General features: G+C 44.7%; 1 protein-coding gene across 1 annotated transcript in view; it reads right to left on the reverse strand.

Moving 5' to 3' along the window:
* LOC111975930 (neurocan core protein-like) overlaps nt 1–27,048 on the reverse strand; it is a 223,365-nt gene extending 196,317 nt beyond the window's left edge. Inside the window, exon 1 of the mRNA XM_070447717.1 lies at nt 26,718–27,048. The gene's annotated coding sequence lies outside the window, so the exon portion shown is untranslated. The remainder of the gene's footprint in view (nt 1–26,717) is intronic.
* Nucleotides 27,049–27,828: the final 780 nt, after the last annotated feature.

A 27,828-nucleotide genomic window follows, 5' to 3' on the forward strand; every position in this document is an offset into this window, starting at 1 on the left:
CCCCAAACATCAGTCTCAAGTCGAAATTACAGTAGAGGCGACTCCGGGATGCTGGCCTTCTAGGCAGAGTTGCAAAGAAAAAGCCATATCTCAGATGGCCAATAAAAAGAAAAGATTATGATGGGCAAAGAACACAGACACTGGACAGAGGACTCTGCCTAGAAGGCAGCATCCGGAAGTCGCCTCTTCACTGTTGTGTGAGACTGGTGTTTGCGGTTACTATTTAATGAAGCTGCCAGTTGAGGACTGTGAGGCGTCTGTTTCTCAAACTAGACCTAATGTACTTGTCTCTTGCTCAGTTGTGCACCGGGGACTCCCACTCCTCTTTCTATTCTGGCGCTGTTCTGTGAAGGGTAGTATACACAGCGTTGTACGAGATCTTCAGTTCTCTTGCAATTTCTCACATGGAATAGCCTTAATTTCTCAGAACAAGAATAGACTGACGAGTTTTCAGAGGAAAGTTCTATGTTTCTGGCCATTTGAGCCTGTAATGCAACCCACAAATGCTGATGCTCCAGATACTCAACTAGTCTAAGAAGGCCAGTTTTATTGCTTCTTTAATCAGAACAACAGTTTAAGCTGTGGCTAAACATAATTGCAAAAGGGTTTTTCCTTCATGATCAATTAGCCATTTAAAATTATAACTTGGATTAGCTAACACAAGCAGTGGCCAGTATTGGAACACAGGAGTGATGTTGCTGGATAATTGGCCTCTGTACGCCTCATGTAGATATTCCATTAAAAATCATCTGTTTCCAGCCTACAATAGTCTTTACAAACATTAACAATGTCTACACTGTATTTCTGATCAATTTGATGTCATTTTAAACGGACAAAAAATTTTGCTTTTTCTTAAAAAACAAGGACATTTCTAAAGTGACCCCAAACTTTTGAACGGTAGTGTACATTTGCAGGAACCATATTGCTGATCTGCCATATGTATAGTAATGTTCTCTTTATTATACTATATTTGCAGGACAAGGTTGGCCTTTAATGGCTGCTTCTCCCTCCTAATTGGTTGTGTTTTCCCTTGGTGGTTTTTGTTTTGATGCATAATGATAAAAGCATCAGATGAAACAATGCTGAGAGCAGAGCTAAAAGCTAACTTATAAAACTGAATGAGGAGAGAACACAACAGCTCTCCAACAGGAACGAAGAAGATAATGCGTTTTCTAGGGCACAACAAACACAATGTCTTGTCTGTGGTGCAGTACATTCAGATGTGTCTGGGTGCAGTACATTCAGATGTGTCTTGTGGTGGAGTACAGTCAGATGTCTCTCTGTGGTGCAGTACATTCAGATGTGTCTGTGGTGCAGTACATTCAGATGTGTCTGTGGCAGTACATTCAGATGTCTCTTGTGGTGCAGTACATTCAGATGTGTCTGTGGTGCAGTACATTCAGATGTCTCTCTGTGGTGGCAGTACATTCAGATGTGTCTGTGGTTGCAGTACATTCAGATGTCGTCTCTGTGGTGCAGTACATTCAGATGTGTCTGTGGTGCACGTACATTCAGATGTCTCTCTGTGGTGGCAGTACATTCAGTGTGTGTACAGTAAATTCAGATGTGTCTGTGGTGCAGTACATTCAGATGTCTCTCTGTGGTGCAGTATTCAGATGTGTCTGTGTGCAGTACATTCGATCGTGGTGGGTGCAGTACATTCAGATGTGTTGTGGTGCAGTACATTCAGATGTGTCTGTGGTGCAGTAATTCAGATGTGTCTGTTGGTGCAGTACATTCAGATGTGTCTGTGGTGCAGTACATTCAGATGTCTCTCTGTGGTGCAGTACATTCAGATGTGTCTGTGGTGCAGTACATTCAGATGTGTCGTGGTGCAGTAATTCAGATGTGTCTGTGGTGCAGTACATTCAGATGCGTCTGTGGTGCAGTACATTGATGTGTCTGTGTGCATACATTCAGATGTCTCTCTGTGTGGCAGTAATTCAGATGTGTCTGGGTGCAGTACTTCAGATGTGTCTGTGGTGACATACATTCAGATGCACATTGGCATGCCATTTGGTTGAGCACTCTAACTCTAGCTAGCTAGCATCCATGCTAGCATCCACGCTAAAATCTATGTTAGCATCCAGCGCTCTGACTACCTAGCTAGCATCCACACAAATGCAAGCCGGAGTGGATGAGTGCAACTTGAATCTTAAGCAGCCATACATTTTCCCAATGTGGCGCCTGGCTGTGTGTGACTATATGAGAGCCCGTAGCTGGCCTGTATGTGTATTATATGAGAACCCGTAGCTGGCCTGTATGTGTACTATATGAGAGCCCGTAGCTGGCCTGTGTGTGTATATATATGAGAGCCCGTTGCTGGCCTGTATGTGTACTATATGAGAGCCCGTAGCTGGCCTGTGTGTGTACTATATGAGAGCCCGTAGCTGGCCTGTGTGTGTACTATATGAGAGCCCGTAGCTGGCCTGTATGTGTACATATATGAGAGCCCGTAGCTGGCCTGTGTGTTGTACTATATGAGAGCCCGTAGCTGGCCTGTATGTTGTACTATATGAGAGCCCGTAGCTGGCCTGTATGTGTACTATATGAGACCCGTAGCTGGCCTGTATGTGTACTTATGAGAGCCCGTAGCTGGCCTGTATGTGTTACTATATGAGAGCCGTAGCTGGCCTGTATGTGTACTATATGAGATCCCGTAGCTGGCCTGTATGTGTACTATATGAGAGCCCGTAGCTGGCCTGTATGTGTACTATATGAGAGCCCGTAGCTGGCCTGTATGTGTACTATATGAGAGCCCGTAGCTGGCCTGTGTGTGTACTATATGAGAGCCCGTAGCTGGCCTGTATGTGTACTATATGAGAGCCCGTAGCTGGCCTGTGTGTGTACTATATGAGAGCCCGTAGCTGGCCTGTATGTGTACTATATGAGAGCCCGTAGCTGGCCTGTATGTGTACTATATGAGAGCCCGTAAGCTGGCCTGTTGTGTACTATATGAGAGCCGTAGCTGGCCTGTATGTGTACTATATGAGAGCCCATAGCTGGCCTGTATGGTTCTATATGAGAGCCCGTAGCTGGCCTGTATGTGTACTATATGAGAGCCCGTAGCTGACCTGTGTGTGTACTATATGAGAGCGCCCGTAGCTGGCCTGTATGTGTACTATATGAGAGCCCGTAGCTGGCCTGTATGTGTACTATATGAGAGCCCGTAGCTGGCCTGTATGTGTACTAAATGAGAGCTCGTAGCTGGCCTGTATGTGTACTATATGTGAGCCCGTAGCTGGCCTGTATGTGTACTATATGTGAGCCCATAGCTGGCCTGTGGGTCCCACTCCACCAGTCTGGCTCTGCATCATCATCGCAGCCTACCATCTGCTCTCACACACGGGCATACAAAAACACACATGCATAAATTAAAGCACACGCACATCCCACCATGATTGAGGCTGAAGGCTCAGTTCATAAAAGGAGATTATTGGCGTTTCAACAGCGTTGAATGATAATGAAGTCAATGCCAACCTGCTGTATGGGCATGTGAATGTCGGCGTGTGTGTGGATGCATGTGCATGCGTGTGTTCTTTGTGTGCGAGTGTGTTTTATGTATGGCTGTGTGTGCGGGAGCCTATTTGTTCCTGTGAGTGTTTGCATGAGTGTTTCTCAGTGAACATGCAGTAGTGTGCCCTTGTTCCCTATATGAGTGAGGGATTGTTTATGCTGACATGAAAAGATGCAATTATGCAGGAGATGGGCTATTCATGGGACGAAGGGATGGAGGGAGGAGGAGGCTGTGTGCCACATCAACGCTAAACTCCTGAAAGGCCCTGTCAATTACACTGGAGTGCTCCTCACGGGCCCTCTCTCTCTCTCTCGCCGATTGCATCTAATGCGCCTGGATGTGACCAGGGCAGCAGGGAATGCAGAGTGTGTTTATTTCCCCTGCATACAAGTGTGTATTTATACTGTATGTTTTTCCTCTCTCCTGATGATGCTACCCAACAACACAAAAGGTTGGATGTATTCTCGCATCATGGCCAAGCGCTGGGCCGTGAAAGAGACAAGAGGGAAAGTATTGGAGAGGATTTCTCCATGCAGACCCGAGCCTGCCCAGGACTGTGTGAAAGCATATTACTTCCACCTCAAGAAACAGTGTCTACCTCTGCCCTCTCTCTCCTATTCAGATGAGCAACCTACCAATGAAATGAGCCTGGCTAGCAGTCAGGGCTTGGCTGGAGGTGGAATATCTCTCCTCTTTAAGATGAAAATAACATATTGCTCCAATTTGGCATCCAACAGGAGTGGCGTGGTCCTGATTTTAAACGAGGGAAAGAGAGAGATGGGGGGGAGAGATAAAAAGGGGAAAGAGTGATCGACGCTCGGTGGCTGTAAAGCCACTTTAAAATGTGGCAAATGTTTAACTTGATCTTGAGCACATCAAGGTCTCCTTGCCTGCTGTCTACAAGAGGAATGTAAATTTGGTCTGAAAGTAAAGTATATTGAAAAATTTTCAGCGCAGCGTCGGACACAAGCAGGCTGTGACTGACAGGGCTTCTTCAGGGAAAGCCTTGCGGTTAAGTGCACTGGGCCAGTAACCGAAAGGTCGCTGGTTCAAATCCTAAGCCGACTAGGTAAAAAATCTGCCGATGTGCCCTTGAGCAAGGCACTTAACCCTAGTTGCTCTGGATAAGAGCGTCTGCTAAATTACTGAAATGTTTACATTTTAAATTTAAATAAATGTGTGTCCTGTTCTGTCTGCTGTTGCCTTACCTAACCAACCCATCACTGTAACCTTGGTGTTAGATCAATACTTGACAATCCCAGAGGATGAGGAGGAGGAGGAGGAGGAAGAGGAGGGGCAGTGGTTAGCTATGGCATGCTGAGCCCAAGTAGCCTCTGAAGCAATGGCAAGGCTGGCGCAGCGACCATACACACACACACAGATCCTCCTTCCCCAACCCCCAACCTTTGCAGCAATGGCAGTCACAGAAACTCCATTCATCCAAAGAGTAGGGATAAAACACCATCCCTCTGACAGTGACTGAGCCTAAACCCTCCCCAAACTCCCTGAGGCATTCACACCTGCAGGGAGCTGTCACAGACAGTGTCACCCCCAGTGTGTTACCCATGGGTTTAACAGAGCGGGCCCAGGACCCTGGACCTTGTTATGGGAATCATCCCCCACCACAACACACGTCTCAGACGCAGCGCACCACAACCCCCGTGCAGAGACCATGTCATCACTTCATTATTGGCCGAGGTCTGGGGAGAGTAGGGAGGCAATATTTCACATACAGTAACACTCTCTGGATTTCTCTCTCTCTCTCTCTCTCTCTCTCTCTCTCTCTCTCTCTCTCTCTCTCTCTCTCTCTCTCTCTCTCTCTCTCTCTCTCTCTCTCTCTCTCTATCTCACTCTCTCGCTCTCTCCCCTTCTCTGTCTCATCCACCATTCCCCTCTCTCCTTTCCTTTCTCTCTCTCTCATACGACCTTCTCTCTTTCTCTCTCATCCACCATTCCCCCTCTCTCTCTCTTTCTCTCTCTTCCTCCATCCCTCTCTCCCAGCAGTCCCAGTAAACAGGGACAACAGGGACAGGCAGGCAGCAGGCAGACAGGCAGCAGGCAGGCAGACGGGATAATTCCAGTGGCTTCTGACTGCCGGCTGTTAAGACTCAGTTAATCAAAGTTACTACGGGCTACAGGCCGCTGAATCACGTTTCAGTAACATGCGCTCCAATATGCTGCTGAGAAACTCTTACATATCAACATCAGAGGATTATCAGAGGATTGTGGTCCCAACTTCCCAAGTAAACCCCACTCTAAGACACACACCCCTACCACACACACACACACACACACACACACACACACTCAAATCAGTAGAGTCACAGTCAATTGAAGACGCCAACCCACCAGACCTGTTTTTTTATTGAAATACTTATTTTCTGTGTATTTGAGTATTTTACTATAAATAGCACACTATTTGAAAGTATTTTCTAAATGTATTTCCAAATAAATAATTTCAAATACCAAACAGACCTGGTTCAAATGCATGGGAGTATGTAAGTAGTTCCATAAATACAGTGTATTTGAGTACTTTCAAATCTGAAAGTGTATTTCCAAATACAGTCCAATATTCAACTACTTCTGTTTTCAAATGAAAAATATCCAAATACTTACTTCCAAATTACTTTGAAATGAGTTAAAATACCCTAAATAGTATTTCAACCAAGGTCTGGTTGCCACACAAGGAACGGATAATATGTCATCACCCAGGATTCCTCAGTCAGTAACACAGCCCATGTCTCCCCTGTGTGAACTAGATAACTTTGATATCTGTGAGTTATTAGGAGCAACAATGAACAATTAGCTCCAGTACACCATCCCTCAGCACTGCTCAGCACTCCCCACAATGTGAAAGGGAGGTTAATTAACTAACGATAGGAGCTGTCTGTCTGCTGTTTAGGAAGCTCTCTAATCCATTCCCTGAGTTGAACACACACAAGCAGGAGAGAGAATGTGGGGAGTCGCTTGGAGAGAGTTTGTGGAGGAGCCTCTCCTAGTCCATCACGGTGCTGTGGTGTGTGGGCGTGTGTGTGTGTGTGTGTGTGTGTGTGTGTGTGTGTGTGTGTGTGTGTGTGTGTGTGTGTGTGTGTGTGTGTGTGTGTGTGTGTGTGTGTGTGTATGTGTGTGTGTGCGCTGTTGGTTTGTGCCCGTAGCAGTGTTTTAATGAGGCTTAACTCTCCCACTGTGGGAGTCAGGGGATCTACTTTTTTACCTTGTCTCCACAGCTGAAGGCAGCTTTTGTTTTAATCATGCCATAAATTACAATACCGTCTGAGATGATTCAAGAATGGTGACAAATGGATGCAGCGACTATGGAAAGTAAGTTGGTAGGGGGTTAGGGGTTGTCAATAGAGCTTAGCTGGACGTTCCAGGCTTCACACAGGCGCTTACAGGCACGCACGCACTCACACACACACACACACAGACAAACAAACACACCAGTTGTGATCGCAGAACCTATTCTGTCCCACGCCATTTCATCCAATCACTTTATGAAATTAAAGCTCATTAAACCATCAGTCACTCCGCACACTGTGAAGCATATGCTGCCTCCGGAGATATCGCTGCGTCCCCAACTAAACACACACACAAACACACACACACATACACCCAAACCGCATGGGGGGAGATCTGCCCACTGTTATGGGGGCAATCACAGCACCTGAGACATATAGAGGAACCCTGTGTCCCCACCACACACACAAACACACACCCTCTCAATCCGCACACACCCAAAGCCCATCAGAGCCAGAGGGACGTAGACAGACAGAGACAGCCAGATGGGCAGGCTGCCTGGACTAGCTACTGAGGCCCCCTGACAGTCATACAAACACAATAATGATCCAGTCAGATAAGACCACATGTGTCCTGTCCTCAGCAGCACATAAGAGCTTGACTGACAAGTGCTAAACGGTCTGCATGGAGCAGGTGCACTTTGCCTCTAATGATTTAATGAACACAATGTCCCATCAACTCAAAGCCAATGTGAAGATTTTGGCAGATATTTCAATCAATTACTCTGTTACGTACAACAAAATGTCAATCCAAGTTAATGTATGTGTTATATTTAATTCATCAGTGAAATATATATATTTTTTTKTGAGTTGAATTCATTCTCCATTGACTGGGAAATAAGGACAATAAGATCCAGAGAGTTGGTGGTAAGGAAATAAGAAATCAATATGGAGWGGTAAGAATGGAAAGATAGACCGGAGAGAGAGAGAATCTTAACAAAGGCGGAACCATAAAGAAGCGATTGTGGGAATGAAGCCGTGAAGGAGAGAGAAGAGAACGTAGAGGATATGGTAGAGGGAGTGAGACTTCCAGTCATCCAGTCAGACGTGAGCGAAATGACACATCAAACAGAGACACGCTCACAATAGTTGAGATGAGCTTTGGAAGAGAAATGTGACAGATAGACAGAGAAGAGAAAGAGGGAGAGTGATAAAGAAAGAGAGTGAAAATTGGGGAGAGGCAAAGAGAGGATCAAAGAGAGATATGCTGAGTTGAAAAGAGTGTGAAAGTTAGAAATGTAGCGAAAGAAAGTGTGTGTGTGTGTGTGTGTGTGTGATGTGTGTGTGTGTGTGTGTGTGTGTGTGTGTGTGTGTGTGTGTGTGTGTGTGTGTGTGTGTGTGTGTGTTGTGTGTGTGTTGTGTGTGTAAGAGAGAGAGAGAGAGAGAAGAAAGTGAGAGGGAGAAAGGAAGTTGAAAAGAGAGTGTGAAAGTTAGAAATGTAGCAAAAGAGAGAGAGAGTGTGTGTGTGTGAGGCAGGGAGACACAAAAACACAGGAAGTCAAACTCTTTCACCTGAGGTACAGTACAGTACTGAGAGTCACTAAGAAAAGCATGTGTGAGCTCAGCCTGGGTGGTTGTTTTAAAGTGTGTCTGCTTATTAAATAATCACACTTAGACCAGCTAATGAGTCATGAAAGCCTGCAGATGTTTCTGGATCCTGTTAGAAGGAGAGAGGTGACAGGGGTAGATGAGTGTTGTTTGGGAGGTGTCAGAGGAGAGAAGGAGAGAGGTAAGGAAAGAGTGAAAGAACTAGAGGGGGAAAGAAATGTGTGAGAGACAGATAACGAGAGAGAGTGGGAGAGGAGAGAGCAGGAGGGAGGGAGATTAAGAGAGAAGGTGAGGGAGGATGAGTTACAGAAAGAGAGAAAAATAACAAAGAGAGAGAGAAAGAGACAGTAGAGAAAATGACAAAGAGAGAGAGAAAGAGACAGTAGAGAAAATGACAAAGAGAGAGAGAAAGAGACAGTAGAGAAAATGACAAAGAAAGAGAGAAAGAGACAGTAGAGAAAATGACAAAGAAAGAGAAACACTGGGAGTGCAATGTAAAGGTTTTGGCTCGGTGATGGTCTCTCTGTTGTCTGAAATAGATACAGAATGAGATCCCCCGGCCATATTGATTCAGAGGCACAGACTCGTTTGGAAAATAAGAATGGATGGCTTCTCCTTTAGGTCAGGGTTCATTTATTTATTTATCTGCCAGGCAGAGAGGGACATCTCCCAACTTTCAAATGTTGAGGTCAGAAAAATAATTTCACAGAGAAAGCTACAGGTAGATTTAGCRTTTTAAAGATGCACTCCGCCATTRCCTGGTTGCTAWAATTCTAAAAGTTTGCCTAATTTCAGTTTATGTGACAAAACAAGCAAGTGCAGTGTAGAGAATCATTGTACCATCTAAACCGCTGTGAAATATTTTTTCCATAACCAAATATATTGTATTTTCAGCTATTTGAAGCTGGTGGACTAAACCGAAAGTAAAAGACGCAGAAACTAAACTTAAACACGGGAAGCATAGAAATAGATCGACCACTTCTTACAATTGCTTTCAATGAGAATGACAGATCTATAACTCACATTTCTATGTGAATTTGGTCGGGTRGTCCCAAAAGTGACATATTGCAGCTTTAAGTGAGTGTGGGAAAGGATGATAGGTATGGGTAATGTTAACAGCAAAAGGACCAAGATTCAAAATACCTGGTGATTCACAACATATTTTTCATGAAGTTCTCCCTCTGCTGTTGTTCTGTGGTTAGTTATGTGCAATAAGCATACAATAAGCCACCAGAGCAATCGAATAAAAAGCATTTGGGTTAWAAAATCGGCAACTGGTATTTCTCTATCAACCATGTGAATGTTCAATGTACTCTTTTTGACAGTCTGATTGCTCATAGTAATTCCTTAGTATCATTAACACCATCAATGTCCATAGTATCATTCTGACAAAAGGGACACATTGAATGTGGCAAACAAAGCCATAGAATCAACAGGGATTTCTGCCATGTTTTTTTCTGCTCTCTTTCTCTCCCAGAGTAATGCTCCAGATATCACAGAACAGTATTACCCATCCTTTCTCCCTCGTCCCTCTTTCCTTCCCTCGCTCTCTCCTCCCTCCTTTACCACCCCCATCTTGTAAGCTACACAGGCTCCCGGGTAATTGCATTTCAACAGACAGTTCAAACGATGGCATGAAATAATTAGTGACAAAACTGATGCAATCTCCGGCATGTTGATCATCTAGCCAGCCCTGCTGTGGCCTCAGGGAGAGGTACTGTAGGTGCTGGTGGGATAAAGTGGATCCTCTATAGGTTCAGACTGAACACAAACCTGGTACACTACACACTACACGGTTACTATATTCTATTGCGATGCAGGGATGTGCGTGGGAGATGATAGTCCAGTCTGTGGTAAATGTATACTGTATAGGCTGCACACATGATGCATGCACACCACACAGACACACTCGACAGGATAACTAGCCTAAATGATATGGATCTGCATTGATTCTGCAGCTCTGTTTGCACCTGGACGAATGAACAGAGGCAGCACATCTTCCTGACTCCGACGTAGAACACTTTGATCAGCGGCGCCCAGGCATGTTTCTACCAGTAATTGGCACGCTTAAATGATCTGACTACTACAGTCTGTACCACACAGAGCCGTGATGGAGGCAAAGTGTCATAGGATCTGGCTGACTGACTGATGCTCATCTGGAAACCATTCCTCTGCTGTGCCGAAGCTACTCTGACAGCTCTTAAAGTTTCACTGACGTTCCTACCATAGCCAGGTGTTCAAATGGGAAGATTTTGGTGGGCATACTTGATGGTAACATGGAATGGAATTGTGTACCTGCAATTAATATTCTGCGTCCTTACATGCATTTGGAAAGTATTCAGACCCCTTGACTTTTTCCACATTTTGTTGTGTTACAACCTTATTCTAAAATTGAGTAGATTGTTTGTTTTCCTCATCAATCTACACACAATACCCCATAATGACAAAGCAAAAAACGATTTTTAGAATTTAAAAAACGTGAAATATCACATTTACATAAGTATTCAGACCCTTTACTCAGTACTTTGTTGAAGCATCTTTGGCAGCGATTACAGCCTGGAGTCTTGGTTATAACGCTACAAGCTTGGTACACCTGTATTGGAGTTTTTCCCATTCTTCTCTGCAGATCATCTCCAGAGACGTTAGATCGGGATCAAGTCCGGGCTCTGGCTGGGCAACTCAAGGACATTCAGAGACTTGTCCCGAAGCCACTCCTGCGTTGTCTTTGCTGTGTGCTTAGGGTCATTGTCCTGTTGGAAGAAGAACCTTCACCCCATTCTGATGTCCTGAGCAGGTTTTGGAGCAGGTTTTCATCAAGGAACTCTCTCATCTTTCCCTCTCCCAGTCCCTGCCACTGAAAAACATCCCCACAGCATGATGCTGCCACCACCATGCTTCACCTTAGGGATGGTGTCAGGTTTCCTCTAGACGTGACGCTAGGCATTCAGGCCAAAGAGTTCAATCTTGGTTTCATCAGACCAGAGAATCTTGTTTCTCATGGTCTMAGAATCCTTTAGGTGCCTTTTGGCAAATTCAAGCGGGCTGTCTGAGGAGTTGCTTCCATTTGGCCACTCTACCATTAAGGCCTGATTGGTGGAGTGCTGCAGAGATGGTTGTCCTTCTAGAAGGTTCTCCTATCTTCACAGAGGAACTCAGGAGCTCTGTCAGAGTGACCATCGGGTTCTTAGTCACCTCCCTGACCAAGGCCCCTCTCCCCCTGATTGCTCAGTTTGGCCGGGAGGCCAGCTCTAGGAAGAATCTTGGTTGTTCCAAACTTCTTCCATTTAAGAATGATGGAGGCCACTGTGTTCTTGGGGACCTTCAATGCTGCAGACATTTTTTGGTACCCTTCCCCAGATCTATGCCTCGAGCTCTACGTACAATTCCTTCAACCTCATGGCTTGGTTTTTGCTCTGACATGCACTGTCAACTGTGGGACCTTATATAGACAGGTGTATGCCTTTCCAAATCATGTTCAATCAATTGAATTTACCACAGGTGGACTCCAATCAAGTTATAGAAACATCTCAAGGATGGTGGAAACAGGATGCACCTGAGCTCAATTTCGAGTCTCACAGCAAAGGACATGAATGCTTATGTAAATAAGGTATTAAAAAAAWATATATATTACATACATTTACAAAAATGTCTAAAAACCTGTTATCGCTTTGTTCTTATGAGGTATTGTGTGTAGATTGATGAGGAAAATGCTTTGTAGAAATACATTTTTGAATAAGGCTTTAACAAAATTTGGGAAAATGGAAGGGGTCTGTATACTTTCCGAATGCACTGTATGCTGCAGATAACATGGGATTTCATGTCAGAAGGGAGTAGGGCCATCATAATGATGTAATATTGTTGAATGGTTATTTCATCTAAATGATGAACTGCTGTTATAGGTCAACGCCCTAACTTCTTCCTTTCCTCTGCAGTTCTTTCCTTCCACCTTTGTAAGCCTAAAGACAATGATTAATATGATACTGTATAACAGATGACCATGAAAAATGAGGATCGGCAGTAAAGTTCCTATTAGTCTGTAGTGAAATACCACAGCGTAGAATTAAACTGGATTTAACAGCCAAGGAATTTAAAGCAAAGGAATGATTTGGTCTCCATTGTTGCTGTATTGTACCTAAATTACAGCATTTTCCAGTAAGACCTGCCTGTAAATGTAATAACATTTCAAAGACTTTACTTTATTCCTGAGAATGTGTCTAGAGCGAGAGGGGCTTGATAAATTCCACTGCCCTCCGTAAGTGAATTTTGGATTCATGAGCCAGTGCTTCCAAACAATATCTTTGGAAATGTATTTGTCTGAATGATTTTGGCATTTTATGAGATCAAAACAGCGAGGACCCCAGAAATGAGTTTAGTTCTGGGCTGCAAACATATTAACGCTCCACAAAACATTGATACTCATATAGCTCCATGTTACCTGATAAGGTAAGAATCTAAACATGGAACACACAAGTGATCAACAGAATATTTTCCTGCAGTTCAGAGTTCTACCTTTTTTAATGTGACACCTATATTTTCATGTATTCCATTTGGCTATGTCGTCATCCAAACAAGTTCTCGCTCTCAATGACTTACTGTACCTAGTTGAAATATTAATTCATTTGCATACGATTGCATTGTCACGGCATCCCCGTAGTGTTTGAGTGTTATTGAAACCACTGCAGCTCTGTAATCCCAATAATTGATCATGTATCAAGGCCACAGCCAGCCGGATGGAAGTGTTTTTAACCACTGTGTCCTCAGCTGGCATAAATTGATTAATAGGCTGCAATTACTAACAAAAGAGGCAGGATCGGGCAGACACCCCCATTCATATTAATGGTACAACATGTCCCCAAAAACAAGAGCGATTGCCGGCCACATTATGACGAGGGCCCTTCATTCTTTGTGTTTATCTGGCCTGGCCCTAGAGTGCTAATGCCTTTTTTATGTGACACTCCAAATAAGTGCCCAGGAAACATGTGATGGTTTCAGGCGTTAAGCGTCCCAGTACAGTAGATGTACAGGCCTGTGACAAATGAGAGAGGAGAGGCTCATTAAATCTCATAGAGAGCATGTTGACATGCCAACATAACCTCCTCCATCCTATAATTATCCTCCTCGCTCGAGGACAGTGAGGAAGAGAGAGTGGAGGAGAGGGAGAGTTAAGGGAGCCATCTTTCATATCTTTATCAGCCCGATCTCATCAGATTGGGAGGGAGGGCAGCTTCCTGCGAACTATCAGTACCAGGAGGACTGATTGCAAACAACACCTAGAGACAGAAGGGCTAGGCCCGGCCCATTTCTCTCTTAAGGCATCACTGATTGTGCTCCGAAACAGAACACTCTCTCTGTCTGCTGTGACGGTCTCGCTCTCTCTTTATTTCATTTTTAACCTTTATTTAACTAGGCAAGTCAGCTAAGAACAAATTCTTATTTACATTGACGGCCTAAGAACAGTGGGTTAACTGCCTTGTTCATGGACAGAACGACAGATTTTCACCTTGTCAGCTCGGGGATTCAATCTTGCAACCTTACGGTTACTAGTCCAACGATCTAACCACTAGGCTACCTGCCCCCTGCTGCCGTCTCTGCTGTGAAGGTCTCTCTCTCTCTGTCTCTCTGCTGTGAAGGTCTCTCTCTGTCTCTGTCTCTGTCTCTGTCTCTGTCTCTGTCTCTGTCTCTGTCTCTGTCTCTGTCTCTGTCTCTGTCTCTGTCTCTGTCTCTGTCTCTCACTCGGAGCCTGTCAACAAACTAACCTCTTTCCCCTCTCAACCCTCTATCCCTCTGTGCTACCCCTCTCTCTCTCTCTGTTTCTTTCATTCCCCCGTCATGTCCTCCCTATACCCCCACACACCTCCAGAGACAGCACTGGCAGAGGCCACGGTGCCACCCTCCCCCAATCTCACCCCCCTCACTCCCTACATCACACCCATCTCCTCAGCCCCAATCATCCACATACTACAGTGCACACACCATCCCATCCATCGTATTCCATCCTGGCACATCTTCTCTAATCTGGAGCAGAAGGTGTTATCACTGGAGAGAGAGCTCAAAGAGACAGCATCAGCACACAACATCACCTAACACACTTTTGTTTCTGCAGATCAGCCTCTCCAATAGGGAAATTCTATGCATGACGTCTCACATGTGTAACATCTGTGATGATACCAATGACATTGAATGCAACTTTACTCCCCTGGGTCGTATTCATTAGTGGACACAGTAGAATAACGTTATGCAACGGAAAACAAAAGCAAGCTTTCTTATTGGACAAGATCAGGTAATCCCTTCCTGTTTCAGTCCATTTTCTTCCATTTGGTGCCTAGTGAATGTAACCGTGAATTCCCTGGATTTCTCTGCAGCCTCACAGGTGTCAGCTTTCCGTTCCAACTTAGTCTTAATGACTAAATTGGTGCAATTAATTAGCTTGATTTGTGGTGTTAACCTCAGCCCCTTCCACATGGGGCCTCGCATTACTAAAGGGGAACCAGTCGATATATACAGAAATTCATCGAATACCCCTCTTGATACAGTGCTTATAAAGACGTATTGATAAACAGATGGATTGACTGAGAAAAGAGTGTTGGCTTTCTCCTCCAGCAGCGAGAGACAGTGACTAATCAAGGAAGCCATGACATAAAGAAGAGTTAAAACTCTCAAACTCCCACTTATACCTGGGCTAACACTCCTCGATCTCGTTTCGTCTAGTTTCCTCTCCATCTCTCCACACACCTGCTGCCTGCAGTTTTTTCGGTGTATCAGTGAGCTCAGATGAAGAAAAAACTTTACTAATGTCCCAACAGACCATCAAAGCCTCAGGCAGCCTGACTCAACTTCAGTCCCTCGGTGTGTCTCTGTAGTGGGTTGCGGAGGGAGGGAGTGTGGTGCTGGAGCTGGAACCATGGAAGCATCCTGCTAGTTTCCTGCTAGTACAGCTCTGATGGATGCAGTCCTGTCACCGGAGCCAACTGTTCCTGCACGGCGTGTGCCCAGCCTGCTTTTAATGGATGCCTCACACATGCCCAATTAATTCCTAATAATGTTTCCTTTCCCCATCCCCTGCCACTGCTGTCCCACCAACTGCAGTGTAGGCGGCTGTCTGGCGAGAGGAAGAGAGGAGGGAGGGATTGGAAGAGAGAACGGGCAACAAACTGGAAGAGAAAGGGGAGGTTTGCTAGCCCACGGAGCAGGTAATGTGGCCAGGAGAGCGGCTAAATTGAAAGATGCTAAAGATGCTATGTTGCCTCAACATGGAGCTCTCACCAAGAGAGTCCAAAAATGATTCAGAAACAATTAATTTCGAAAGACAAGAATTCAATACAAAACTATATTGATAAAATATGTTATTTTTTWAATATCTGCTCCAACACACAGTTCCCAAACACTATTACAACAAGCTAGGGTCCAAAAGCTTCTGAAGTTCCGCCCAATTAGCATTCTCAGTCAATACAATGGATGGAATAAACAAAAGGGAGAATAAAGCCATTTAAAATGTCCTTTAAAGGGAGTGACCTAAAGGGAAAACAACAGAACTAAACACAGTAGGGGTCTCATGTTAGCTTTATGAGCTCATAACAGACCTGTTATTTATTTATAAATGGGGCTGTTGGACACGCTTTGTATAATTAATGAGGATAACGGAGCTTGCCTCCCCATACGGCCTCACCTTATCACTTATACAGAGTACACTCCGGATGACACCTTATTCTCTAGAGCACTACTTTTGACCAGATCCCATCATCCACAGTACCCTATATAGGCTAATGCACTACTTTGACCAGGGCACATAATGCACTATAGGGTGCCATTTCCGATGTACATACAGTATCATTATGGACTAATCAAAGGATGGAGCCCTTATGTGGATTGTAGTGTTCACCGGATGAGACATACAGGAGTCGTTGTTCCCCAGCCCCCTTGCTATGCCAATCTATGTGTTGGAGAAGTCATTTAGCTAACTTATCAAACAATGTTTACTGTTTAATTAAAAAACGCATTCTGMCAGAGTGGGAGAGTTGGTGTGACGCTTGTGAAGTTAGCAAACAGGAAGCAGGCTTGATTGAAATGGATTGGAGGATGAAGGGATGGAAATGTTGAGGGATGGATGAATGGAGGATTGGTGTTGCAAGGAGAAGGACAGATGAATGCCAATCTTCTTCTGAAGAAGAAACTGTCTCTGAATAAACGCCAACCCTTCAGAAGTTTTGAAGTCTCAAAAACGTGACGAAGCGGATCATTCCACCATCCATCTCCTCCTTGGGCAGGAATCCATTGGGCAGGAATCCATTGGGCAGAATGGACAGAAACATCTGGAATACATGCTGCCACACTAATTTGCACAATCGTTTAACGCTGTTAGGTCTCGGACGGAAAAACATTGACAAGTAGTTTTCATCATCTGTGCTTGGTGCAAAGGAGTTTTTTGAGGCACAAGAGTTCAGCCGTTCTCTGTCCTTCGCCCCATCCCAACCCCATGTTGGAGCAGACGAGCAGAGCGGTGAATAAGAGACAGCCAAGCGGTCCCAGAGCCCGGGCCTATTGCCCTCTCAGTATTACTGCGCTGCCACAGGAAAGCAAACACATCATTTATCTACCCGCCAATGTAAAGACCAGATCCCATAGGAACTGGAGCTGGCAGTCCAATGCATCCATATGACAGAGTGACCAGGCCAGCTACATTTACACTTCCTACTGGATACGAGCTAGCCTGGTCTCAGATCTGTTTGTGCTGTCTTGCCAACCCCTCGGAGTTGGCAAAACAGCACAAACAGTTCTGGGAACAGGCTAGATTTATACAGCATCATTAATTAAGACAGCTTCTGCCATCGCGGCGCTGGTCGATCATAAAGCGAGAGCGGCGAATTACAGACTGTGTGATATATAACACATGACAATGCTTTGATTGCAGCCGGGCAATGTGACGAGCATCAATTCTACAATGATCCTGCTTTCCTGATTAGGAATACGGGATAGCGTAATCAAACCCTGTGATTGCGACGGATCGAGCACCGACACTAAACGGCACTTTGAATGCTGTTTTGACCTAGATGTCTTGTATTAAAACTGAAGGGAGAGAGGGAGGAGAGGGGGGGGGGGTTGGGTTGATGTTTTTGTTGCTGTGAAGATGCTAATTAAGGGGTCTTTGAGACACAGTGACGGTAGGAAGCTCATGTTTCATCATTTGTATTGGACTGATGAGAGCGCCATGATGAGGTACTGAGACTAGTGCTGGAGTCTGGAGAAAACAAGCACAGTCTGCATCCTGCAACTGCCCACTCTAGTGTCTTAAAGCCACTGCAGAGCAGCAGAGGGACCTGCACACTCTGCTAACTCCATAACGACACGTCTTTCACGTCCCCAACCACTGTGGTCAGAAGCAATGTTGTCAGGGGACCCTTTATGACCACAGTGCAGGTGTATTTCTTCATCCTCTCTGAGAAAAGGCTGCATGCAAGGGGCTGAATAGTAATTGAGCAACGGCAAATCATACAGTATCTTAACAATCTTTCTCTGTGTTTACACCAGACATGCTCAAGTGATCTGCTCGTCTTCTCCAATCCAGCACTTTTTCATTCAAGACCATGGAGGCGAGTGCAAAACACCATTCCACAACGGTGGACTCACAGTGATAGCCCAAACCCTGACCCCTTCAGAAGCCCAGAGAAGCCAGCCAGCTAATGGGTCTCCTCCATGCTGTCCACTGGTCCTCGCTGGAGAGGCGTGTTGGGGAGAGGAGCGCTGCCTGCGTCTGATCAGCCTCTGTCAAAACAATGAAGGTCACGCAAGCTGACGCCCAATTAGGGCTCCGCCAGTCGCCTGCTGCTCACGGAACAGCGGTTAAGCCTGTGGATAGAGGAGGGAGGAAAGGCTGGGGGAGGGAGAGTGGTAGTGGTGATGGGGCTTGGACACATTAAAGGAAAAGGGACAAAAGATAAAAAAACAAGGAGCCATTTTGACYCCATTAAGCCTTCAACACTTGATGCAGCAGACCGGGGATTCAATACCAGACCCTGTCTCTCTCGTCTGATATTTTCATTAGAGGATTGGACAGTTCTCTAGCTGGTCGGATCAATTTGAGCTGCCTTAATGCTCCTACTGGTCTGGTTCTGTAGCTCTAGTGGTTCTTGTGACAACAGCCAGGCACTAACAGCCCTGCTAATAGTGGTGTAGAGAAAAGAGGCATCCATCACTGGGAAAGCTCTCAAATCTATTTGAACAGAGAGCGGGCCATCGGGGCAGCCCCCACGCTTCGCGACAGTGTGTGTGCGTGCATGTGAGCAGCTGCCAGATTAATCAGAAGGCCCCTGGACAGCCCCTGCTGACCAGAGGTGATTCCAGCAGACATACAGAAAGGCATTAAAGCCTGTTAATTACAGCTGAGGAGACAAAGGCCATGATGCCAGACAGACGGCCTGCCAGGGGAGAGACGTGCTCACTGGGACACACACACGAGAGAGTAGGGGGGCGCAGGGATACCCCTCTGGGAGGAATGCCTGGGGGTGGGGAGAGTGGGGGCATGGAGGGGTTGGCATGGGGCAATATTTATTCTGATGCTGACATACACACGTTTGTGAAATACAGACACAAGTATGCACACGCTTACACAGACACCCGAACACATACAGACACACACTCACACAGACACCCGAACACATACGGACACACACTCACACAGACACCCGAACACATACGGACACACACTCACACAGACACCCGAACACATACGGACACACACTCACACAGACACCCGAACACATACGGACACACACTCACACAGACACCCGAACACATACGGACACACACGCACACACAAACTTTGTTATCAAGTCTCTGCTAGATAACAGAGTACACTTGCAAGAATAACATTATCCTTGCAAATCACTGCAAACAGAAACATGCCGCGTCTCGGGACTGAAGTATTTAGTGCCTCTCTCTCTTACTTTCTGCATTGCTCCTCCTCTATTTATTCTGTAGGATGACAGTTAATTACAGAAGGGAATTGGTTACAAGCCCACCAGTTAAGTGTATATGTGGCAAACAAAATGGAAAAGCAATTCAAATCACTTAGGAGAAGTTGCCTGCAGAGATTCTGTGTAACACGGCTAAATGCTAATTGTTTAACAACCCGGAGCCTAAAATGTTGCAAATGCATCACTGAGACAACACAAAGAAACAGTGTTTTTCTTGTAAGTTTTTCTCAGTGTGTGTGTGTTTTCCTTACATTATCAGGACCAGTGTGGTGTGTGTGTGTGTGTGTGTGTGGTGTGTGTGGTGTGTGTGTGTGTGCGTGTGCGTGTGGCGTGTGCGTGTGCGTGTGCGTGTGCGTGTGCGTGTGCGTGCGTGCGTGCGTGCGTGCGTGTGTTTTATAGGTACAAACTCTGATAACTCTAAATGAAACACATTTCGTCTCTTTAGTCTATAAAAGTCAACATCAATGTTCTTCTGGGTTACTGACTTGCTGATGTTTCTTTCTTGAAATGGCAACGGCAGCAAACAAATAGCTTTTGATATGTGCCTGTTTTGTACTTTGTTGCCAAGACACAGCAGTTGCAATGTGAAAGGAAATTACATTTTCAAAGTGCAATTTTCCCATCACTAACATGACAACTATTGGAAAATGTATGTACTGTACCTACCGGTACATTAAGTCTTACCCTCCATTTAGGAAACAAGCTTCGCTCTCAAACACAACCCTGACTGGAGAAATCTCTCTCTCTCTCTTTCTCTTTCTTTATTCCTCTCCATCTTTTTTTGCACTCACTTTCATCAATAAGAAAATTGAACGAGAATCTCACAAATCTAAAGGAGAATAATGGGTCTCACTCCCTCCATGCAAAACCACTCCAGTGGGGCATTGACATTCTCATTAATGACCGCAGAGCGACTGAAAAGTGTATTGGTGGGACATTTGACTTGCTATAAAATCATCGAATTGAGAGACTTCAGCATTGAATCAAATGGCTGGAGTTTTCGTTTGAGTTTCCCCTCTAGGTTATAGAGTGGTGAAGTACCATGTAGGACTGGAGGCCCCTCCTGGCACACCAGAGGACAGCCATTAACCACCTGGAACTCTGTGTGTGTGTGGTGTGTTGTGGTGTGTGTGTGTGTGTGTGTGTGTGTGTGTGTGTGTGTGTGTGTGTGTGTGTGTGTGTGTGTGTGTGTGTGTGTGTGTGTGTGTGTGTGTGTGTGTGTGTGTGTGTGTGTGTGTGTGTGTGTGGTGTGTGTGTGTGTGTGGTGGTTGTGTGTGTGTGTGTGTGTGTGTGTGTGTGTGTGTGTGGAGCTGTAACAGAGTGGGCTTTAACCTTGGCCTGCCTAAACTGCTGTAGCTCATTCTGTTCAGCTCAGCAGATTCCAGTGTCCCCTCACTACAGGAGATGCTTTGTTGATATCAGACAGGTAACTTCCCCTACAGAGCCTGCAAATCAGGGGTTGGAATCGGTTCAGGGAACAGAACAGAAAACCGGGAAAGAATGACATTTTTCCAGGAACAGAATCAGAACCACAAACAAAAGTGATCAATACTGTTTAAAAGCATGGGAACCGGTTAATAAAGTTATTTTACGTTCCGGGAATTTTTTCCAGTCCCACGAAAAACGCAAAACAAAGCGTCTATGCAAAGCCCTCACTCTGTCACTCAAAAACGTATTCCATTGTCTGCCTGCCTGCCAGCTGAAATCTTTGCCAGTGTGTGTCCGTGTGTAGAACCCTCCCCCTCCGAAAACATAGTCTAGTAGCCTACTGACATTATCAGTATGATTCAGAAATGAGGGATAAAGATTTTAATTCGAGAAAAAGGGATTAACCTTTTCAATGCTATATAAAGATACTATAGTTATGACGTTTCACATAGGATTTATTAACTACAGAAAGGTAAGACATTTTTATTTTAACTCTGCACACACAAGCTTGTTAGCTATCTAGCTGGTCCAACGTTAAGCCAACTTTCTGAAGTTAAAAGACATTAAAAGTTCCTTCATAGAAGCCGCTCCTCCGTAGGTATAATTCTGTCAGCCTAATTCAGATAACTTTTTTATTTAACTACGCAATTCAGTTAAGAACAAATTCTTATTTACAATGACAGCCTAGGAACAGTGGGTTAACTGCCTTGTTTAGGGGCAGAACGACAGATTTTTACCTTCAACTCTGGGATTATGATCTAGCAACCTTTCGGTTACTGGCCCAACGCTCTAACCACTAGGCTACTAAACCTGCCTCCCCTAAAATTATGATAATGCATGTCACAACAAGATGCTCAGTGCTTCAAGCCAAGCCTCCTCCTCCACCCTCTCTCGCTCTCTCCCCACCTGCAAAATTTCAGTCGCATCTCACGCCCTACACTCTTCTGTCCAATGCATGTAAATAGCTTGCCCGCTCCAWWGCAAGCTGCTCTATCCGCATTGATTGGTGTAGTAATTTAATGTCGACCTAAATGTACAAAAAAAATATTTCAGAGGTTAAAAAAGGAACACAAAGGGACGATATAAACCGTTAAGTTTTTGGGATTCGAACCGGTTCAGAACTTGATTTTTCTGGTCAGAACAATGGAACTGAACAAAAAAATTATAGTTCTGTTCAGAWTGAAACGATTGGAAAATCCTTTCGGTTTTGACCTTTGCTGCAAATCCACCAATTACTGAAAAACACTAAATCCACTTGAATACAGGTCAGAAAACTGCCACAGGGCACTATAACCAAGTAGCACAATATAGAGAATCAGCCTGATCTCAGTGTGTATCTTGGAAATGAGAAAATAATAATGGCGCATATTGTATTAGAACCAAAAATCTAGATACTGTACCTGAGGTTCTGAGCTTTTGCCTTCAGGAAGGCACACAGAGAAATATTTGTATTTTTGTCTGGGAAATAAGAAAACTGAATTAAATGTTCTATGCAGAACAAAACACRCGAACTGCTTTTTTGAAGCCACCACATTTAAGAGAAATTATTCACTAAGGCAAGCCGCATAAAGCTTTCAGTATCTTTTTAACATGTTAATGAGCATCTCTGAATTACACAAGGGGGAGAAATCTCATTGTCGCCTGCAAACTAATAACTAATATCAATAGCAGCACAAGCCGATAGTGAACAGGCATATTGCATTCACAAAGCCGCAAATAAAAATTCAGAGGCGCCACAACCGGGGTCCGAGAGGGATTTGAATGAAATTAATTACATTACTTTCCATTCTTCCAGAAATCCGGCGCAATTCATCTTGGTCTCCCCCCAGACTCAGACAAGGCAGATATATGATAAGAGTTGGGCTTCTTATAGCTATCCGACAGACTCTGGGCTTCATAAATACCTGCAGTCAGGGGGACGGTGGCAGGCAGAGAGCCTCAGGAATCATTTTCTGTAATGGGGGCTTGAAGAGCTTATGTTTCTCCTTCTGTGTCTCTCTGTTTTATGTCTCTATTTTTCTTCTCTAAGTCTTCAAAAATATGTTTCAGACCTCCAGGTTTTTCCCCATACATCAAAACATAACCCGACTCAACCCACTCACAAAACATACAGCTCCTCTGGCAACTAGTTGTTCTGAAGAAATTAAAGAATGCCTCACTCATCTGTAACCTTGACAAGTGTTCTCTGTTTAAAGGCTTATCCAGGTCTGTCAGATGGCAGGACATACCAGGGATGGGAGCCCAGCAATCTGTCGCGGTGCCACTAACACGTCATGTCCTTCAGTAACGAAGAAGCAGATGAGAGGGGGATGGAGAGGAAGAGAGAGTCTGGAGTGGTTTCATTCTGTGTTCCAACCTTATAGCATCTCTCTCTCTCTATTGCTTTGTAGCTACTCTTGTCTAATTTAGCAGTAACAGATTCTGCTGTGCTTGAGGAAGCATCGGTGACAATGACAGCATTGGTCCTGGAGCTATCCAGTACCGAAAAAACTGCAGCCTCCTACACTACAGAGCCCCTGGGGAGGTTGGTCTCTCTGTGTGAGGATTAAATGTTCCAGATAAGAACCCACTGGCAAATTGGTGAAATAAACAGCAAGTATTCTTCCCTTATTGGTTTCAGAGTCTGAATCACTATTCAATTCCAACCTGGACAACAGAGACCATTTCATTCGGCACCTGAGCCATATTACTAACAAAGGATGCATCCAAACAAAATGATCAACAAAGAAGAAGGGGTGAAAAGATATTCAACCCCCAAGTAGCCCCTTTGTGCCCTCCATTAAAAATTAGACAAAAACTGTTACCAGATGTCATTGATTATTTATGGTGTTTAATAGGCAAAATGCCCATATTGAATTATGCATTCGTGGTCTGTTCCTCCGATGAATATTCAAAAGCTGTTTCTGCTGAGAGCTGCTGCTCGCCTTTGTCTGCATGCGGTTAGCCAATGGCACATCTGTGACTGCAGCCCGGCACTGTGGTTAGCCAATGTGGCTTACGCCAAAGCATTGCTAATGCCAGATGAGAGCCTACATCCTGCTACAGCTCAGTATTGCTCTGTATTGCTCTGCCAGGCCAGAGGCTTCAGAACAGCCTGAGATTCTCCTGAGCTGTCAATCAAAGCAGAAACACCAGGTTCATTAAGGTGATAAAATGTCCCTGGGATTCTGGCAATAAGAGGGAGAGACTGGCAAAAAGCCAAAGCAGACCTCAGTCAGTGGGATTCATACACAAGCACACACATGCACACACATGCATGAGCATGCAGACACACACTTACAATCACACGTGCATGCACACGCGCACTAACACACATGCACATATGCACACAACACACTCACAGACACACTCACTCTCTCACACAGATACACAATAACTCACACATATGCACGTACTCACACAGAATGCTGTGAGCGTTTGCACTGTTTAATTTGATCAGGGCTGTCTAAGTCTTTAAATTAGACTCTCTCTGTGTCTGAAGGCACATAATCCCCCCCATTTTGCACTGCATGTATGAAAGGGGTATTGCTTTCAGCAGGAATACTGTCTTTCACTATTGGCCATCTGAACCATCTGCAGACATCTGGATACCCTGCAGTTTCTCAAGTTCTGTTGAAAAACTTCAGGAGTGATTTTGTTCATTCAACAGACAGTGGCTGCTTAATTAAGTGAATATTAATTTACTACATGAGTGAAACCTCCGAAAATCCATGCTTTCTTTCATTGGCTTGGATGCTACTCAAGTGCAAAATTGAATTATCGCCGTTCACGTCGCTCCCTACAAGTGTCGGTGCTAAGCTGTGTGCAGCCGAGCAGAGAGGCACATTATTGAAAGACATTGCGAGTCAACCCATGCAAAAGCAGAAAATACTCTGAATTCTCCCCAATCGGTTTTTCAGCCACTTGTGATGACAACATTTCCGAGCTGTTTTTGGCCCTTGTCAGTATCATTGGAAAACAGCCATTGAGGAGCAGTGTGCAACTAACTATCTGATGGGATATTGTGCCTCTATTGTGCCTCGTGTAAAGAAGAAAAATAGAACAGCAACCAAATTGGCAGTGCCACAGAAGACCTCTATTGAGATTAGTTTAGTGGTGTCAGCCAGCTCATCTTTGAACCTGAAGAAAGAGAGAAAGACTGAGAGAGAGAGAAGGGAGAGAGGGGGAGGGGGGAGGGGGACAGAGAGGGGGAGAGACAAAGACAGAGACAGAGAGAGCATTGGAGAGAAAGACTGAGAGAAAGGTAGAAGGAGAGGGAAAGAGAGGCTAATAGAGAAGGAGAGGGGGGGGGGGGGGGGGCTCTCCCACTAACAAGATTAGCACTCATCACCTTTGTTTAGGGAGCGTTCCGTTTCCACAGGTGCCAGCTAGGGAACCCTGACGGTCCCCAACACGGGTCAGTGACAGGAGGGACAACTTTTCCAGATGCACACATACACACACATGACTGCTCAACCATGTGAAGGGYAAAAAAGCTCAAATAATGAGCATGCAGCTGTTGAGGCGTTTTTTTTAAATCTCCCCCATGTCACTATGCATCAGCCGTGTGAGCCAAGCCTACCTTTATAGTTTCCCCATCCATCAGCCCGCCTGTCTCAGAGTATTGGCAATGCCACACACAGACACACACACATGGATGGATGGGCAAAACAGTTTCTACCCAGGTGGAATCGGCAAACTCACACACATGCATGCACAGAAAGAAGTGGAGCGGAGATAAAAGAGAAAGATTATCATTTCACGAAGTGCTGGTTGGAATCCGTGCTATATTTCACTGGGGCTCATCTGAACATGAAAATACACATACACATGTACAGTACGCTGTTCAGCAGCATCATCTATCATTGTCCGATCCAAAGGCATATATATTGCAGACTGACGCAATATACTCCACCAGCATTTGACCGTGCACTTTCATTAGCGTGAGCGGGAGTTGTTCGTTTTTCAGACAGCAGATAAAAACACATGCCATGTATAAAAAAGTATAAAAACACATGCCATGTTTGACAGAGTGCCATCAAAGATAACGTCTCGAGTTCCCTCTCTCGGTTAGGTAGCTGTCGTTGCTTTAGGTTTTACTGAAGGGGCTCGCTGCTTGTTGAATTCACAGCATATGCAATACATCCTCCCTCCGTCAGAAGACTATAATCTCTACTCTTCCTGAGAAACGGAGCAAGGCAGCTCAGATGCTCATGATGTTGGTTTCGCCAAGGCCGATATCCTTCTAATTGTTTCGTCAAAAATGAAGTGGCTTTAAAACAGAGCCGATAGGCTATTAAAACATTCCCCCACATTAAACACATGAACACATTTTCTGTCGCACCCCTGCCGGGTTGATGGTTGTTACTTTGCAGACCACAACATCACGTAAAGCAGTGAAACATTATTGAATCACACATGATAACAGTTAGATCAGGTCATAAGAGGACAAACAAGTATCATTCTTCAGATGTCATTCGGATGTCAAGCACGCACTTTTCCTCTTAGCTAAGAGTAGCTAATTGTAGTATCAGCAAGGATTATACATATGTTATAGCAAGGTTAAAAAAGGGTTAAAGCACGTAAAAACAGAGCAAAAACTTTTCAGAATAAAATTACAACTGAAATTCATACAAAATGTGTTATTCAAGACTCGACCASAATAAAGGCATCAAATAAAAGGTTTGGAAACAAGAGTGTAATAAACTAATAAACTATACAGTGATACAGTATGTCAATGCTCACATGGAAAACGAAATACTGAAGTCTCTTCAACGCATGCATAGACTATTTGTATTTATTTAAGTGGTAGTTTATTTACAAATACCTCGCTTTGTCTTCGTGAAGACAGAATATAGCCTACTCCTTATTAATAACGAATACCCAAGATACCGATTTCTCAAGCTTCATATTAAGCGACGCCAAAAAGACAAATCGTAATGTAATATACTGGAATAGSCTAATACACATTGTTCTAACCTTTTAGGAGGAGATGACCGTGAGCCGCTCTGGTGTCTCTGTCAAGTCCTCAGGAATGTAGAGCGATGCCGCCTCAGAGTAACGTTGGTCTGATTCCGTGCAGTTGTTCTGTTAGTCACGAGCCACAGTCAGCAGTGCGAGCCATCGAGCGCACCAAAACCGTATAAAGAGTTGGAAAAAATAACGAATCGCGTTTTGGAGAGTTCCAAAACACAAAAACGGAGTATCTGGTGTCCGTCCTATTGCGCAAAGAGAAGTGAGACAGACGAAACGTGATGAGAAGAGCTACAACGATTCTCACCTCCCCGGCAGCCAAGTGCTACTGAACAAAAGAGCGCAGATACTCTCTGCAGAGTCCCGCTATTCAAATCAGCGAAGGGGAGGGGGGGTATGATGGATGTGGTGGCCCCGTGGGCGTTGAGGGTGTGTGGGGAGAGGGGCGTCCTATGGGGTAGAGACATAATTTGGCACATCTGCACTGTTACTGTATAATCCCGTTTGTCTGTTTTGAGCGCCACGATTTATAGCCTGGGGGATAATGTTACCTTGTATTGTAAATTCACAATGACCTCGCAGAGTAAGAAAGTTAGAGGTATAACTCATTAATGCTGAAACCTTAGATTAATAACAATTAGGCCAACTCTTGTTTTTGAAGTAGCTTCAACATTAATTATAGTCTTAGAAACACGTTTGAGGTCACAGGCAGGCTTGTCACTGCTCCAAARAACACTTCATTAACACCTATCTACCACTAAAACTCGTCAACAACTAAGACAGGTCTCAAAATGCAGAGTTAAAACAATAGAACATGTATTGTATAGACAGATGTGTCACCAGCCAAAACATTAAACTAATTGCAATTAACGCAAACGTCATGACTTATTACACTCTTATACATTAGCTTATATTATAGTGTAGCCTTGTTGAAGTCTCCAGAAATCATTAGGACCTGTTTCCAGTAGACAGACAGCACCAGAGAGCCTCTCAACACCCCGCTTTACCACACCGAGAATAATGATCCCCTCCGAGATGCCACGGTGCTGCGCAGGGAAGATTAACTCGCCCTACTAATTCACAACCCACCATACACTTCAGGATTGCTTGTTAATTT

This window comes from Salvelinus sp. IW2-2015, linkage group LG16 (assembly GCF_002910315.2).
Source record: "Salvelinus sp. IW2-2015 linkage group LG16, ASM291031v2, whole genome shotgun sequence".
NCBI lineage: Eukaryota > Metazoa > Chordata > Actinopteri > Salmoniformes > Salmonidae > Salvelinus > Salvelinus sp. IW2-2015.